This window comes from Diabrotica virgifera, chromosome 1 (genome assembly GCF_917563875.1).
Source record: "Diabrotica virgifera virgifera chromosome 1, PGI_DIABVI_V3a".
NCBI lineage: Eukaryota > Metazoa > Arthropoda > Insecta > Coleoptera > Chrysomelidae > Diabrotica > Diabrotica virgifera.
In genome coordinates this window covers 97,084,532-97,099,875 of record NC_065443.1, presented here as the reverse complement: position 1 = coordinate 97,099,875, position 15,344 = coordinate 97,084,532, and the positions used below count along the sequence as shown (strand labels likewise).

Here is a 15,344-nt window from a genome sequence, read left to right as displayed (position 1 = left end):
AGTATTTTATCGGTCATCCAATCCTTTTTCTTTATTGGGTCTTTTTCTGGTTTCAAAACTTCGTTTGCTATGGTGACCATGGCGGAATTCATGATATCTAGATTTTGGCCGATATTTTCTTGTCCAGATCTTTCTAACTGTTTTTTAATCTCACGATTTATCTTATTTCCGAACTCATCTGATATTACGGCATTTCTTAGGAGTCGAGTATTAGGTTTCTTCTGCGTTGTGGGGGCTTTTATTCTTTTTAGTTTTAGTTTGATTCCAGCACAGAGCAGATTATGGTTAGTTGCTGCGTCTGCACTTGGGTATGTTTTTGCAGATGTAATACTGTTTCTAAACCTTCTATTAATGATAATGTAGTCAATTTGATTTCTGACTATCTTTCCCTCTTGATCAGCTGGAGATTTCCAGGTATATAGTCGTCTTTTAGGTTGCTGAAACAAAGTATTTGCTATAATGCATTTCTCTTCTTGGCAGAACTGTATTAGTCTTGGCCCTCTTTCGTTCCTTTCTCCAAGTCCATACTTTCCGGTTATATCTTGTGTGATTTCGGCACCAACTTTTGAGTTGAAGTCTCCCATAATAATTGTAGCTTCATGTTTTTTTGTGCTCCGGAGAATTTGTTTAATTTGGCTGTAGAATTGCTCAATTTCTTCATCTGGTTTGTCAGCTGTTGGCGCATAGACTTGTATTATATTAATATTCAGTAGTTTATTTTGTAGCTGAATCATCATGATACGATCATTAAAAGGGACGAAATTTCGGATACAGTTACGAATTTCTTCTTTGACAATGATTGCGACTCCGTTACGTCTGGGTCCTTCTGCCTTTCCCGAGTGGTATACAATGTATCCATTACTCTCCAATATGTTTGACCCTAGCCATTTCGTCTCGCATATACCTAGGATAGGAATGTCTAGTCTGGCCATTTCTAGTTGAATATTTTGTAATTTCGCACCTTCAAACATAGTTGTTACGTTCCACGTAGCTATCTTGTGGATTTCCACGACACGGGGTTTTCGTGTGTTGACGACCTGAGAGGCCCCGTGGTCTGGTTGTGATCTTCCTCCCCTGCCGGATTTTGGATTCCGAAGTCCATGATCATTAAATGTATCTATAGTTTCCTTATCTGTCATGGGAAGCTGTACTAGAGATATCCACAAGGATCTTTAATGTAGTGGTTTCTCCTGGCCTTCTACATCCTGATGCCGTTGACCATTTCCTGGTTCCTCCGCCTTTGAGACCGATTTCTCGGTCTCAGGACAACAGAGTGCCCTACCACTCACCAACTCATCCGCCCGAAGCCGTTGGTCAGTAAGTGGGGGATTGCTTATACCGGCAATCATTCGGTGAGAAGTATTGATAGAAGAAGTGATAGAAGTAGAAAATAGTGACCCGTCTGCCCTCGGAAACCTAATAGCCATTCGGGGTCGGAAAAAGTAAGAATTGGCCAAGTGAGGCCGATAGGAAAGATTAAAGAAATTTTACTCAAGACAAGTTGAAAGAGAGTAAAATGTGAAGGCCCTCATGACTCGCCAGATGCGACTCATGAGAGTATGAGTATTTTTCACCTTTTGTTCCCGCTCATACATCGGGTTATTAACTACTTAGTAATTATTCTTTTGCCAATTTAAACAAATTGGCAAAATTACTTATTAAATCACTAGAAAGTTGCGTCTGAGTTTAGCGAACCGACTATATCTACAAATTGATGGTGGGTCAGTGGCATTAGACTGCAGATCAAGAGTTCCCTAGTTCTAACACGGCTGTTGTGTATATTTTTTTAATTTTTTTAATAATTAATTAAAAGTTGATATACTTAAAATTCATATTTTATAATTTAATTATTATATATAAATAATACATATACCATTTTAAACAACCGTAGTATTGTAAAAAGTGCTTTTTTATACTAGTGTAATTTTTGGAATTATAATTTTAACGGTTAATACACATGTTTCGAAACATGTTGTGTCCTGTATATAACAAAACCGTGTTATTATGAAAAGTACTTTTTTATTATAGTGTAATTTTTGGAATTCTATGCATTTTATGGCGTCAAATTATTTTATATTTTACTACAAATTATTTACTATAAAAAAGTTCTTTTTTATAAAAGTGTAATTATTTACCTCCTACTTTCCAAAAATGTTTATTAAAATCATACCAAAAATTAAAAAAAAAATAGAAAACACACGGATTCGAACCGGGGACCTCTCGATCTCCAGTCGAACGCTCTACCACTGAGCTATACTACCATTGTTTTTACGGATTACAAGATTTCCAGACATAGTGACAAATAGATCAAAAGTGAAGTATAAAAATAATTTAAATATTACTTACTATCTTATTCCCGATGAAGACAAATCCAAAGACAAAAAAATTATAATAGATATATTTACTAAAATCACTAATATATTCTTTACACACCCTTTTTGGACTGATACATTCATAACTTAAAAGATTTAGCAACGAACTCCATACTCTCTGTGTGCGCATGCGCGCAGAATAATAAAAATTCACTCCCAATCGCGGCTAAAGAAGTATAACTTAAAATAAATGGGAAAATCCCAATAGTTGGCTGTATACCATAGTTTAAAAAGCTCATACAGGAGTAAAAACTTCAAGTTGTATACTGGTATAAAATTGTTTATTAAAAAACTTCATAAAATGTCATGCAAAACGTTTTCGTTCTAATTTAGAACATCTTCAGTGCATACTGCTAATTAATTGTAACTAGAACACTATTTAAAGTGGTAACTTCATAATGCATGGTTTACATTTTAAATTTTATAAAAATATGGTGACTACCAGTCGATGTTACAAGATTAAATTAAGTACATGCTTAAAGGGCACCATGCTTCCCTGCTCGAAAAAAACTAGGTACTTGCCAGTTCAATGGGCAGTTGGTCTGTGCCCATTGAACTGGCAAGTACCTAGTTTTTTTTGAGCAGAGAAGCATGGTGCCCTTTATTTAATTTTGTAACATCGACTGGAAGTCACCATCTTTTTATAGAATTTAAAATGTAAACCATGTATTATGAAGTTACCACTTTAAATAGTGTGCTAGTTACAATTACTTAGCAGAATGCACTGAACATGTTCTGAATTAGAACGAAAACGTTTTGCACGACATTTTATGAAGTTTTTTAATAAACAATTTTATACCAGTATACAACTTGAAGTTTTTACTTCTGTATGAGATAAGTATAACTTCAAAAATTAAAAAGTTCATAAGCATGTCAAAATAAGGATATTAAGGGCCATATTTTGTTACTTGGGGATTTTTGGGGTCACTGACACGCTCCTTCTTTCCATGCTCTTTCCTCCTCTTATCTTTCCCTCTATTGTCAGTTTTAGCATTTCATATCTCTGTCCCCTCATTACGTGTCCCAGATATTGTAACCAGACGTGTAACCAAGATGACCCTAAGGGGGGGTTACAACTACTTGATGGTCTCTGGGGGTATGAAATAGTGATGGTGTTAAGCGTAGAGACCTCAAAGTACATCCAAATGGGGGTTATAATCCCCAAAGCCCCCCTGGTTACGCCTATGATTGTAACTTTCTTACAAGAATAAAAAACCGCTAAACGCCGTAAAAATGAGTGGCGCATACAATATTCCAGCTACAAAAGATCTGATATGAATATTACGTGGCGCGAAAATGCATTTTCAATTTGATGCAAAACAAAATTCTAGTTTTATTTTAAGAGATTATTTCATATTTGCTCAATCTGAAGTAAAACGCGTCACAAAAGAGTAACTTTGATATAGTTTGAATTTTGAAACTCTTTTGTGGCGCGTTTACTTCAAATTTAGCAAATATTATGAAAAAATCTTTTAAAATAAAACTAGAATTTTGTTTTGCATCAAAATGAAAATACATTTTCGCGCCACGTAATATTCATATCAGATCTTTTGTAGCTGGAATATTGTATACGCCACTCAATCTTACGGCGTTTAGCGGTTTTTTATTCTTGATCAGGAGTTTTTCAAAGTTATTTATAAATTAAATGTATGAAGTTGAATGCAATGTTTCTCCATTACACGTTAAGCTTTATAAATGGTCGCCTTTCTCGCATTACCTCTCAAATGATCTAGTGTCCATCGAATGTACACTAATTTTTTTCTATTCGAAATAGATTGAAAAAAAAAATATTGGAATGGCCGGTACATAAACTAACTCGGATTGACCATTGACAGATCAAATTTAGCGTCGTAATCACTACAACTACATAAACCATTTCGGGAATAATCGTTAATTGGATTATACTTTTGTAGCTTAATAACTTCTAAACGGCTTAACCGATTTTGATCACTAAACATGAGATTGAAACGTATTGATAAGTAGTATCTGATACATCTAAGGTCAAGTATGATAACTGAAGCTATTACAGGAATAATTGAGCTTGAAAACCGTTTTTCCTATAGATAATAGATTTGATCATACTTATGAAGCCTATAACTTAAAAACTAGAATTTTCCCGGATATGAGTTATACAGCGTTAGATTCGTCTAGAGTCCTTCTACAAACGCTAAGTTATTGGCGCAATTCGTAGGTTGAAATTTTGAGTAATTGTCGAAAAACCAAAATTTTCAAAGTTTAGTTTTTTAGTTTTTCGGCTATACTGAGCCGTGTGTATGTCTGATCCTGACGGCTTATACACCATATGAAAGCTTAACTCAACACTATTTATTTGGTGTATCGACGGTTCTCCTGTCGCTTATTGAACCGAACATATTTATATACCCCCAAAAAATATGTCGTTTTGTACATATCAAGTCCTCTAGCTGGCTTATGGGTGGTCAAAAGTCACAAACTACACTGATTCTGAATCGGTCCTGACCCCCTCTTTAAACACAGGAAAAAATTCAGATCGGTTTAACTTTTCCACACACATACATACATACATATATACATACATACATATCCACCAACATTTTCCCTTTTTTAATTAGAAATTTAGTCATATTTCTGGGCTCGGTAACTTTTGAATGGTATAACCGATTTTCAAACTTAGACATGCGTTGGAAAGGTAATGATCAGTACTATTAGAAGCCGAAAATTTCGGACTTAAGTTTTTGGGAGTTTTGGGGACGAGAACGAAAAACAAGCCCCAAATTGGAAGGGCCGTAAAATCCACACCCTTGGACCAAAATGGATGGTTGATATATGAATGGTTGAGCTTTTTCCTGAACTTTAAGATGGGAGTTGGTACAATTTTCAATTCCGTCAGATTTAGAAAATCGAAAATTTCGTGTATATATAGTGTCGCGTGTAGGGGGGTGTGGGTGTGCGCCACTGGCGAGAACTACCGTTCTCTGGTAATTTTTATTGTGTTTACTATTTCGTTTTTGCCTATTTCTCGTAATACTTCCATGTTTGTTTTCTTCTGTGTAAATGATATTCTAAGCATCCTCGTGTAGCATCACATTTTAAATAACTAGCTTATTTATATGTTCTTGCTTCAATGTCCAGCTTCCAAGTCCATATTGCAGTATCGATAATACGTAGTATCTCAAAGCTCTTACTCTAATCTAAGGTATTTCTTTGTCAAATAATGCTTTTTTTTAATCAACGTAGCAAACATGGACATCCACATTCATATCCATGCATCTTTGAGCTATCACATTAAAATCAGGGGCGTCATTTGATAGGGGGCAGGGTGGCATTTGTCCCCCCTGACCCTGAAAATTACTGAAATTTACAAAAAATAAATCAATTTTGTATTATGTTTGCATATAAATGTATTGTATATATAATGCTTGCCCCCCCTATCAAAATTTCAAATGACGCTCCTGATTAAAAGCAAAGACAACTTTAAACTGATATACCTAAATATTTTTGAGATTGGTTCCTGAGACAACTTTGTCAGAAAAATGATAACACGTGATTTGTCTTTACAAAGGCAACCACATTCAATCATGGAAGTAGAACTGTTTCATTTGCTATACACTTTTTGAATATAATTTTCAACCCTTTGACAATCTTCCACCGAATCCACCTTATTGATTAGTAGCCCAAAGGAATATTATAAATTGCAATTTAATTGCCATTTCCATTGTCGCTAGATCAAACAGTTTCCTTTAGTATTAGGGAAACTCTATTGTGGGGCTAATCGTTATTAAATTAAGGGTCTGTTTGCCCTAGAAGCACCTACGACTCGCTTTCTTGATGTTTCCATTATGTTACTTACCTGATGAAATTTCTGTGGGCATTATAAAGCTTCATACAATAACTATGGTTAATTCGCCTTGAGGGATTTCTTTAATATTGTGCTATTCATCAGAGACTTTCAAAAATAAGATTAATTAGTAGATGGTGCAGTCGAACGGCATGTTTCGTGAATAGTGTTTTTCGTGGAAGAGAAATGAGAGTAAAAATGACGACGGATATGTTGTTATTTTGTTTTATTTTATTATACATATTTTTAATATCACAATTAAGGGGAACGGAGCAAAATGCAAAATTTTGATGCATGTCGAAATTTTCAGTGTGTTTTAAATATATATTCAATTTTTTAGAATCATGAGAAAAGTAATACGTATTTTTGAAAAATTTAAACGCAGAATGAAAGACTACTTTATTACCGAGGTCCCTTGGAATAAATAAAAAGTTTCTTTTGAATGAAATATTTGCAATTAAAAGTTATACTAAATTTTCTCGTTTATTTTCACCCCTGTAACTTATTAAAATAAACATTATAGAAGTTTCAGGGAATTTCGGCCCTCGGTAATAATGAATTATTTTATTCTGCGTTTACATTTTTCAAAAATATTTATTAGTTTTCTCAGGATTCGAAAAAAATTAATACATTTAAAACACATTGCAAAGGACATCGCACACATCTTATGGAAAATATAATGTCACTCAAATTCAATAAAATTTATACCAATAGATTCGTTTTAAATTAACGATCAAATGTTATCATTGCGCCAACTCTCTATTTTCAAAAATAAGAGCAGAAATTGATATAAATAAATCTGAAATCAAATGGGTAGGTACATAAGTTAGAGAGAGAAAAAATATTTTAAAATACCCAGATTTTCGGTACTCCATAAATCAGCGGATTAGTTTCACTAATCCGCTTAGGCCCAGCGGGATTTAAGCTGTTATGAATAGCACTCAGAGCAATAATGATTGTAAACTAACATTTTATGGACTCCAAAAATGTGATTTCGATAAACTTTAATTGCAATTTGCGCCGTAATTAATCATAATTAAGAGTTGGCGCAATGATAAGAATTGATCGTTATATTAAAACGAATCTAATCGTATAAATTTTATTGAATTTGAGTGACATTATATTTTCCATAAGATGTGTGCGATGTCCTTTTGACATTCGTCAAAATTTTGCATTTTGCTCCGTTCCCTTTAAACGCAAAGAATCTACAATTACTTAAACCATGAATTACTTTCTGTTTCAGGAGAGTAAAGTTAAAAGTCTGCAGAACTGAAATACCAATTTTAAGGTTTAACAATACGTATATCAAAGAATATAGACGTGAGTATATATTCTTTGCGTATATACTCTTTCTCAAAGGCTTCTTTCAATGTGTCACAGGTTTTCGATTTCTTTCTAACGCATTAAGTTGGAAGTGACAGAAAAAAGGTATGTCGGTGAATATACTCCTTTATAACATTTCTTCTAGTTGTTGATAGATGGCGCTATAATAAAAAAAAAATGGTTTACGTATTATCTATACGACTATAATATGTACAATAATTTATATGATTATACAAATCAAAGAACATACCTTTTTATAATTGCAATTAACACGATTGATTTGTTTTATATCAAATTGCAAAAAAAGGGCAATAACCATTTCATATTTGGCTGATTACGATTCTGACAACTGTCAGATTTAACCAAAATATCATGCAATGATTCCCTACATTCTTAAAATCATATATTATGACGTCAAAATTAATGACACAGTGAAAAACTGAGAAGAACTTTACATTTTATTCGTATAGATATGTAATATGTAATAGTAAATATTTTTTCCGATTATAGCGCCAGCTATCAACAACTAGAACAAATGTTATAAATGTCTATAATCACGGACGTACCTTTTTTTCTGTCACTTGTGACGCAATGAAAAAAACCTCTGAGAAGCACCATAGTACCTACATTATGAAATATCAGTGTCTCCTGCTACATCATGTATGCTATTAGACCGGGCAGTGTTGTCGCCCCCGCTAGCGAAATTATTCCGATTCGATTTTTTTGCACAAACTAACTCAAAATGGGGCCCTTATAACATATCCACCGGGTGCCGGGCGGTGCCGTGGTCGAAAAATTGTTAAAACAATTTTTTTTAACAAATTCAGAAAAATAATTTTTTCATTTCTAACAAATTTTTTTTAGATAAATTGGCTTATTCTGAGCAAAAAAGGTCTCTTGTTATTTTTTTCTAAAATTGATTTTTGTTGAGTTATATGCGATTAAAAATTCGAAAATGGTCATTTAAGGCTTAATAACTCGATTAAACATTATTATTATGCAATTCAAAAAGTCACCAAATCAAGTTTCAAATCCCTCTTCAAGGTCCTAAAGAGATTTTTGTCATTATTTTATTAGAAAGCTGTTATTTTTAATTATTAACAATTAGCGCTATACTCCAAGATGTATCGTCGCCCCCGTTAGTGAAATTATTCCGACTCCATTTTTTTGCAGAAACTTACTCAAAACGAGTTCCTTATAACATATCCACAGGGTGCCGGGCGGTGACGTGGTCAAAAAATTGTTTAAACAATTTTTTTTAAACAAATTCACAAAAATAATTTTTTCACTTCGAACAATTTTTTTTAGATAATTTGGGACATTCTGAGCAAAAAATGTCTCTCGTGATTTTTTTTTCTTAAATTGATTGTTATCGAATTATATGCGATTTATAATTTGAAAAATGCGAAAATGGCCATATAACATATAACTCGACAACAATAAATTTTAGAGAAAAATCACAAGAGACAATGAGAATTTACTCAGAAAAACCCAAATTATCTAAAAAAAATCATTCGCAATAAAAAAAAATATTTTTGTGAATTTGTTTAAAAAAGAATTGTTTAAACAATTTTTCGACCACGGCACCGCCCGGTACCCTGTGGATAGGTTATAAGGACCTCGTTTTGAGTAACTTTCTGCAAAAAAATAGAATCGGAATAATTTCACTAACGGGGGCGACGGATATATCCTGGACTATAGCGCTAATTGTTAATAATTAAAAATAACACCTTTGTAATAAAATAATGACAAAGATCTCTTCAGGACCTTGAAGAAGGGGTTTGAAACTTGATTTGGTCACTTTTTGAATTTCATAATAATATTTACTCGAGTTATTAAGCCTTGAAAATGGCCATTTTCGCATTTTTCAAATTTTTAATCGCATATAACTCGACAACAATGAATTTTAGAAAAAAATTACAAGAAACCTTTTTTGCTCAGAATAATCCAATTTATTTAAAAAAATTTTGTTCGAAATGAAAAAATTATTTTTGTGAATTTGTTTAAAAAAATTGTTTAAACAATTTTTCGACCACGGCACCGCCCGGCACCCTGTGGATATGTTATAAGGACCTCTTTTTGAGTAAGTTTGTGCAAAAAAATCGAATCGGAATAATTTCGCTAGCGGGGGCGACGATACTGCCCGGTCTATATGTAATAAGTAATATTTATGCACATAAAATAAAAATAAAATATTGATTAATTTTTATCTGAATGTGTATTTACCACAATTCTCATTCATGTTAAGAATTTTTTATGAGAAAATACGAAAGTATATTTGCTTAGAAAAATAATTTGTCCATTTTAAGCTTATTTTTCTTAGTCTGCGTTTTTTACATTCCATTGTCGCTTCCAGATATACTGAACAAAAACAATTGTCACCCAAAAAATATAAGACGCAAATCGTCGAAAATTGTTTTCAGAATATAGCAAACCGACAATGCGATAAAAAATTTCAAATAAATCCTTATGTTGCATTCCATCAGTTGAAATCCTTAAAACAATCCTTTTCTTCGGACTGGCTTGTCCTTTTTTGTTTTTATCAAGTGCTTTTCTGTCACAGTAGTAAACCTTTGAACAGTATCAAGATAGATCGATGGCATTTTTGTTCGGTAAACGAGAAATAGTGTTTGATGCTTAGTTTCGGCGTACTTTCCCGAAAGTGGCGTTTAAAATAAACGACGATGTTTGGTTGAGAACTTTTATCTAAATAGTTTCTCTTTGCAAAGTGTTTTTGTTTTAAGATTATTTGCCAACCTTTCAAAAGTTTTGTTATTTCCAAATACACGACGAAGCACCAAATTTATACGACAACTCACAGAAATGTTTGCGATTCTTTCTTTAAAACAAAAATTAATCAATTGCTACAGTACACTCAACATAAAATAGATATTTGTCAATATAAAGTACGTAACCAATCAATAATTTGTAGAAACTCTGTATAGGCTATTGATTATGTGTTTTAGAAAGGAACTAGAACGTTAACGAAGCTTTATTGTTTCATTTGTCATACAGTCAATGGACTTTCAGATATGAGAAACCCACGGAGTGCTACCATTTAAAGGGGTGCGTTTTTGAGAAAGAGGTGAATTAGTCCCTAGGCGCAGGGCGAATTAAGGTGAGTTATATGCACATTTGGTACAAACACGTCTACAGAAAAATTGTTCCAGGTTAATTTTACTATCGAAATATCACATTCTAAAGTCAAAAATATTTTTTTGTACAAAAATATATTCAAAAGAAAAGCAAGAAAAAAACACGAAAGACAGCAATTTTGCTTTTTGTCCCTTAACTTTTTTTCACGGGGATATAGGTATAAGCAGTTCTTCAGTGAAAAGTAATTTCCATCGTTCCTCTTTAAACTGACGTTTAGTAGAAGTCTCTATGAATCACAGTTTCTGCGAATCTCACCCAATGGCCCAAAATCTCACAGCGATTTTGGGCCATTTTCCTTGTTATTTTGGAAACATTGTTCTGTAACTTTTTTCTACGCACCTTTAGGTGTATTCAATGTTATATTATTAATAGGAGGAAACGTCAATTACCTTTAAAACTGTCTATAGTCGAAGGCTGCCTGACTATTTTTAAGCAAAATGTGGTTTTTCAAAATTTTATACTTTTAATGATTATTGATATATTTTACGATTATTTTTAAGTTTCTCATTATAAATTTGTTATTGTATATTTAGGCATATACATTGTATAATAAAAAAGAAAGCTTATTTTCTTTGCTTTAAAATGGTCTATTGTAAAAAATTCTAGAACTATCTTTAAACAAGATATGCTTCTTCAAAATGTGACATAATATACACATGCAATAGGTCCCACTAAGTTAGAACTATATGAAAAACTTTTTATTATTAACTTTATGAAAAAAAATTCTTTGTAAAATGCTCTCCATAGTCTAAAATCTAAGATGCAATCATCAGATATAAAATTGTATGAATAGTGTACGAGGTATGTTAAAAAATATGAATTTTGCTCAAGAGTAAAGTATCTTTATATGTCATAATATCGAAAAGTGTTATTAAGAAAAGTTATTTGGAATTAAAAATTATGTCATAATGTGCAATTATATTTTTCTAATTGAAAAAAATAAATTTTAAAATTTTTCTCAAATTACGGATACCCTTGGATATGCTACGGATATCTTGTTTAAAAACAGTCCTAGATTTTTTTGCAATACACCAGTTTAATGTAAAGGAAATATAGTGGAGTCACTGAAGGTTGATATGATCTATAACCTCCATCGATTTGCATGAAAATTGGTGAGTGGTTAGAGGATATCTCAAGGAACAAAGGTGATAAGGTTCCAACTTGCGCTTCTACCCTGGGGTTGGATGCTACCCCTTCTCAAGGATGAAAATTATTTTATTAAAAATAACCCCATAATTCGATAGAGGGCCAAATTCTAAGCAAAATTTGTTATATAAAGTTATTAAAATTCATCAAAACTTTTTTAGTTATTAAAGATCGGAAATTTTAATTTTTATATAATAGATAACTCAAAAACTATAAGTTTTTACAAAAAAGTTATTATTACCAAAATTGAAGCTAATAAAATACTAAATAAACTTTTCACTAAAAAAACCTTTTTGTATTAACTAAAAGTGAGTTATAGGTAATTGAATGCATACTTTTTTCGGCGAGTACCCAAATATAAGTTTTTTATCTTAAATTACTGGAAAATGATGCATTTTATAACATAAACTTATTAAACATTTGTGAAAGTACTTAGAAATATCTATCAAATGAGATACCGAACAAGTTAATAGCATTAAAATTTATGCTCCAAAAATTTTTTAAACCTTATCTTTTAAAAATTTTTCCAAAAAATGTTATCGCTTTTTTTTATTAACTCCGTCAATTTTTAAGATATCAGGTTCGCCTAAAAACGGTTTGAAAGGTAATTCGAAAGGCTATTAAAACTCGTTAAATTTAGTCTTTTAAATCCCTTACTTTTTTAAAAATCAAAGTTTAAATGGCCACGGTTACATGGTTCTCGCAGCAAAATTTAAGCTTTAAACGTTTCTATCTCGGTTATTTTTCACCCTAGAGAAATGGTAAAGAAGTATAATATTTGGTATAGAAAAAACTAAAATTTGGTTATTTACCATTTATTAGGTATATTGAGTATTTTCATAGTTATTATCAAATGAAAATGAACATGACGATAATTTAAAAAATTCTGATTTTTTTAAATTACATCTTTTTTTTTCAAAAATATGCATTCTAAACCGGTGAAAATTGTTAAAATCATTACTTATGCTAATACAAAGAAATTTCTGTAAGGATTACTATAAATTTTAATTTTTGTGGAAATGGCGTATGTTTTATTTTTCACTTTTTCCTAAAAAATTAGAAAGATTTCTCTTAGTTTCATAATAACTTGCTTAATTTTGATGCTATTAACTTCTTCTGGAGCTCATTTGTTAGGTGTTTTGAAGTTTTGAGCAGATATATTTTATAAAATGTATCGTTTTCCCGTTATTTAAGCTTGAATACTTAGATTTGAGTACTCATCGAAAAAAATATACATTTAGTTACCCATAACTCATTCTGAATTAACATTAGGTTAGGACTTTGAGTAAATAGTGTATTCTTTACATTCTAGTGTATTTTTTACGAAAAAATAAAATCTTTGATCTTTAATAACTCAAAAAGTTTATATTAATATCTTAATATAACAAATTTTGTTTAGAATTTGTCCCTCTATCGATTTATGGTATTATTTTTAATAAAATAATTTTCACCCCAGAAAAGGGGTGGCATCCACCCCCAGGGTAAAAGCGCAAGTTGGCATCATATCACCTTTGTTCCTTGAGGTATCCTCTAACTGCTGACCAATTTTCATGAAAATCGATGGAGGTTCAACGAAATCGGAGGTGAAAACCTTCAGTGACTGCACTAATAAGCTTTTTTAATTTCACAATGTATATACCTAAATTTACAAAAAAGGTCATAATGAGAAATTTAAAAAATAATCATAAAAAATATCAAAAATCATTAAAAGTATAAAACCTTGAAAAAGCATAACTTGCCCAAAAATAGTCGTACAACGCTATACAATAGACCATTTTAAAGATAATTGACTTCTCTTTCTAATAAATGTCCATTGCATATACCTAGAAATGCGTAGAAAAAAGTTACAGAACAATGTTTGCGAAATAATGGGGAAAATGGCCCAAAAATGCTATGAGCGGCGAACTTTAAAAAATCCTGTTTCAGAAACTATGAATCGTAGAGACTTATGCCAAACGTCAGTTTAAAGAGGAACGATGGAAATTATTTTTCGCTGAAGCAATGCCTATACCTACATATATCCCTGTGGAAAAAAGTTATGGGACAAAAAACAAAATTGCTTTCGTTCTTGTTTTTTCTTGCTTTTCTTTTGAATAAAGTTTTGTAACGAAAAATATTTCTGACTTTAAAATGTAATATTTAGATAGTAGATTTAACGTGGAACAATTTTCCTGTGGACGTGTTTGTACCAAAAGTTCATAGAACTCACCCTAATTTACCCCGTGCCTAGGGAGTAATTTACCCCTTTCTCAAAAACGCACTCATTTAAATGGTAGCAAAGGGATTTTTTAAATTTAGAGGTCCATTGACCATATGAGACAATAAAATCCCGTTAACTTTGTAGCTCCTTTTAGCTCTTTTATTTTAAACATAATCAATAGCCTAGTAGTAAGGCGTGGTTTATTGTAAATTACTTTTTAATAATGCTTCATTTTTATATGTGTATTTATATGCATCGATAATGGGGACGAGTCGAGTTCACTCCCAAAATATGAATATTACCTGACTGAAAATTTGCTAATTTAGGTAGCAGTGATAATTCAATATTATTGAACATAGAACAATAATTGAATACTGACTGCTTAAGATCTCACCTAGTACGTGAATTGACGTTGACTGAAAAAGAAAAGATCTCCCATTTCATATATTATTATATAATTATTTCACTTAAATCAGTACCTACAATGTACGTCTTTTAAAGAGCTATATATAAAGTATAATTTATAAAAGCCAGTTCACATAACTGTTCAATGCACATTCATATAACCGTTGAAAATAATAACAAAGATTTGTTTTCAAATACTGCGTTTTCTCGATAACCTGTAAGTCATAGAAATATCAAATGCTATGTTGATATATATAAAAGAATAAATCACATTTGACACATTAATTTACGATTTTCCTTTATTCAGAATTCAATACAAAACTTCCATCGAAACCAAATGGAAAATAAACGAAGTGATAATTTAATGCAGGGGTTCACAACAGTGGGTTGGTTGTGATTTCAATTTTAAAGGTAGTTTTTTTCGAAATTTATGTGTCTGATTTTGTGTAGTTTGTTTATCAGATTCGGTTTGGTGTAACAAGCTTTATGCACGTTTTTTATGTTCAGTAAATGACTTCGTGTTTAATAATAAATTGTATGGTTGTTTTCTTTGATTTTCCGGGAAATATGAATATGACTGCAAAACAGAATGTAGACAAAAAACCTCTGTGTGACTTTTCTATTTCGAAAAAATAAGTATATTTTTTTTAAATATAGTTTTGATTTTAAAAAAATATGTACTGTGTTTTTTTCTAATAAATATGTGTTATTCTGTATTTACTCCACCGAGTTAACATAAAGGTAGTTCATAAATTAAATCATATTATATTCTGGGACCAAAAATAGTACGATTGAATCTAATTAACCTTAATACAAATGTGCACATAAAAAAATTACAGCCCTTTGAAGTTACAAAATTAAAATCGATTTTTACCAATGTATCGCAAATTGTAAGAGATTTTATATTTAAAATGGTAATGTGGCT

The 15,344-nt window shown here is 31.5% G+C and overlaps 1 non-coding gene across 1 annotated transcript; it reads right to left on the bottom strand.

The window, feature by feature from the left end:
* Window positions 1-2,189: 2,189 nt before the first annotated feature.
* Window positions 2,190-2,261, bottom strand: Trnas-gga (transfer RNA serine (anticodon GGA)). The gene has a single exon. It is a non-coding gene; the product is annotated as a tRNA-Ser (tRNA).
* Window positions 2,262-15,344: the final 13,083 nt, after the last annotated feature.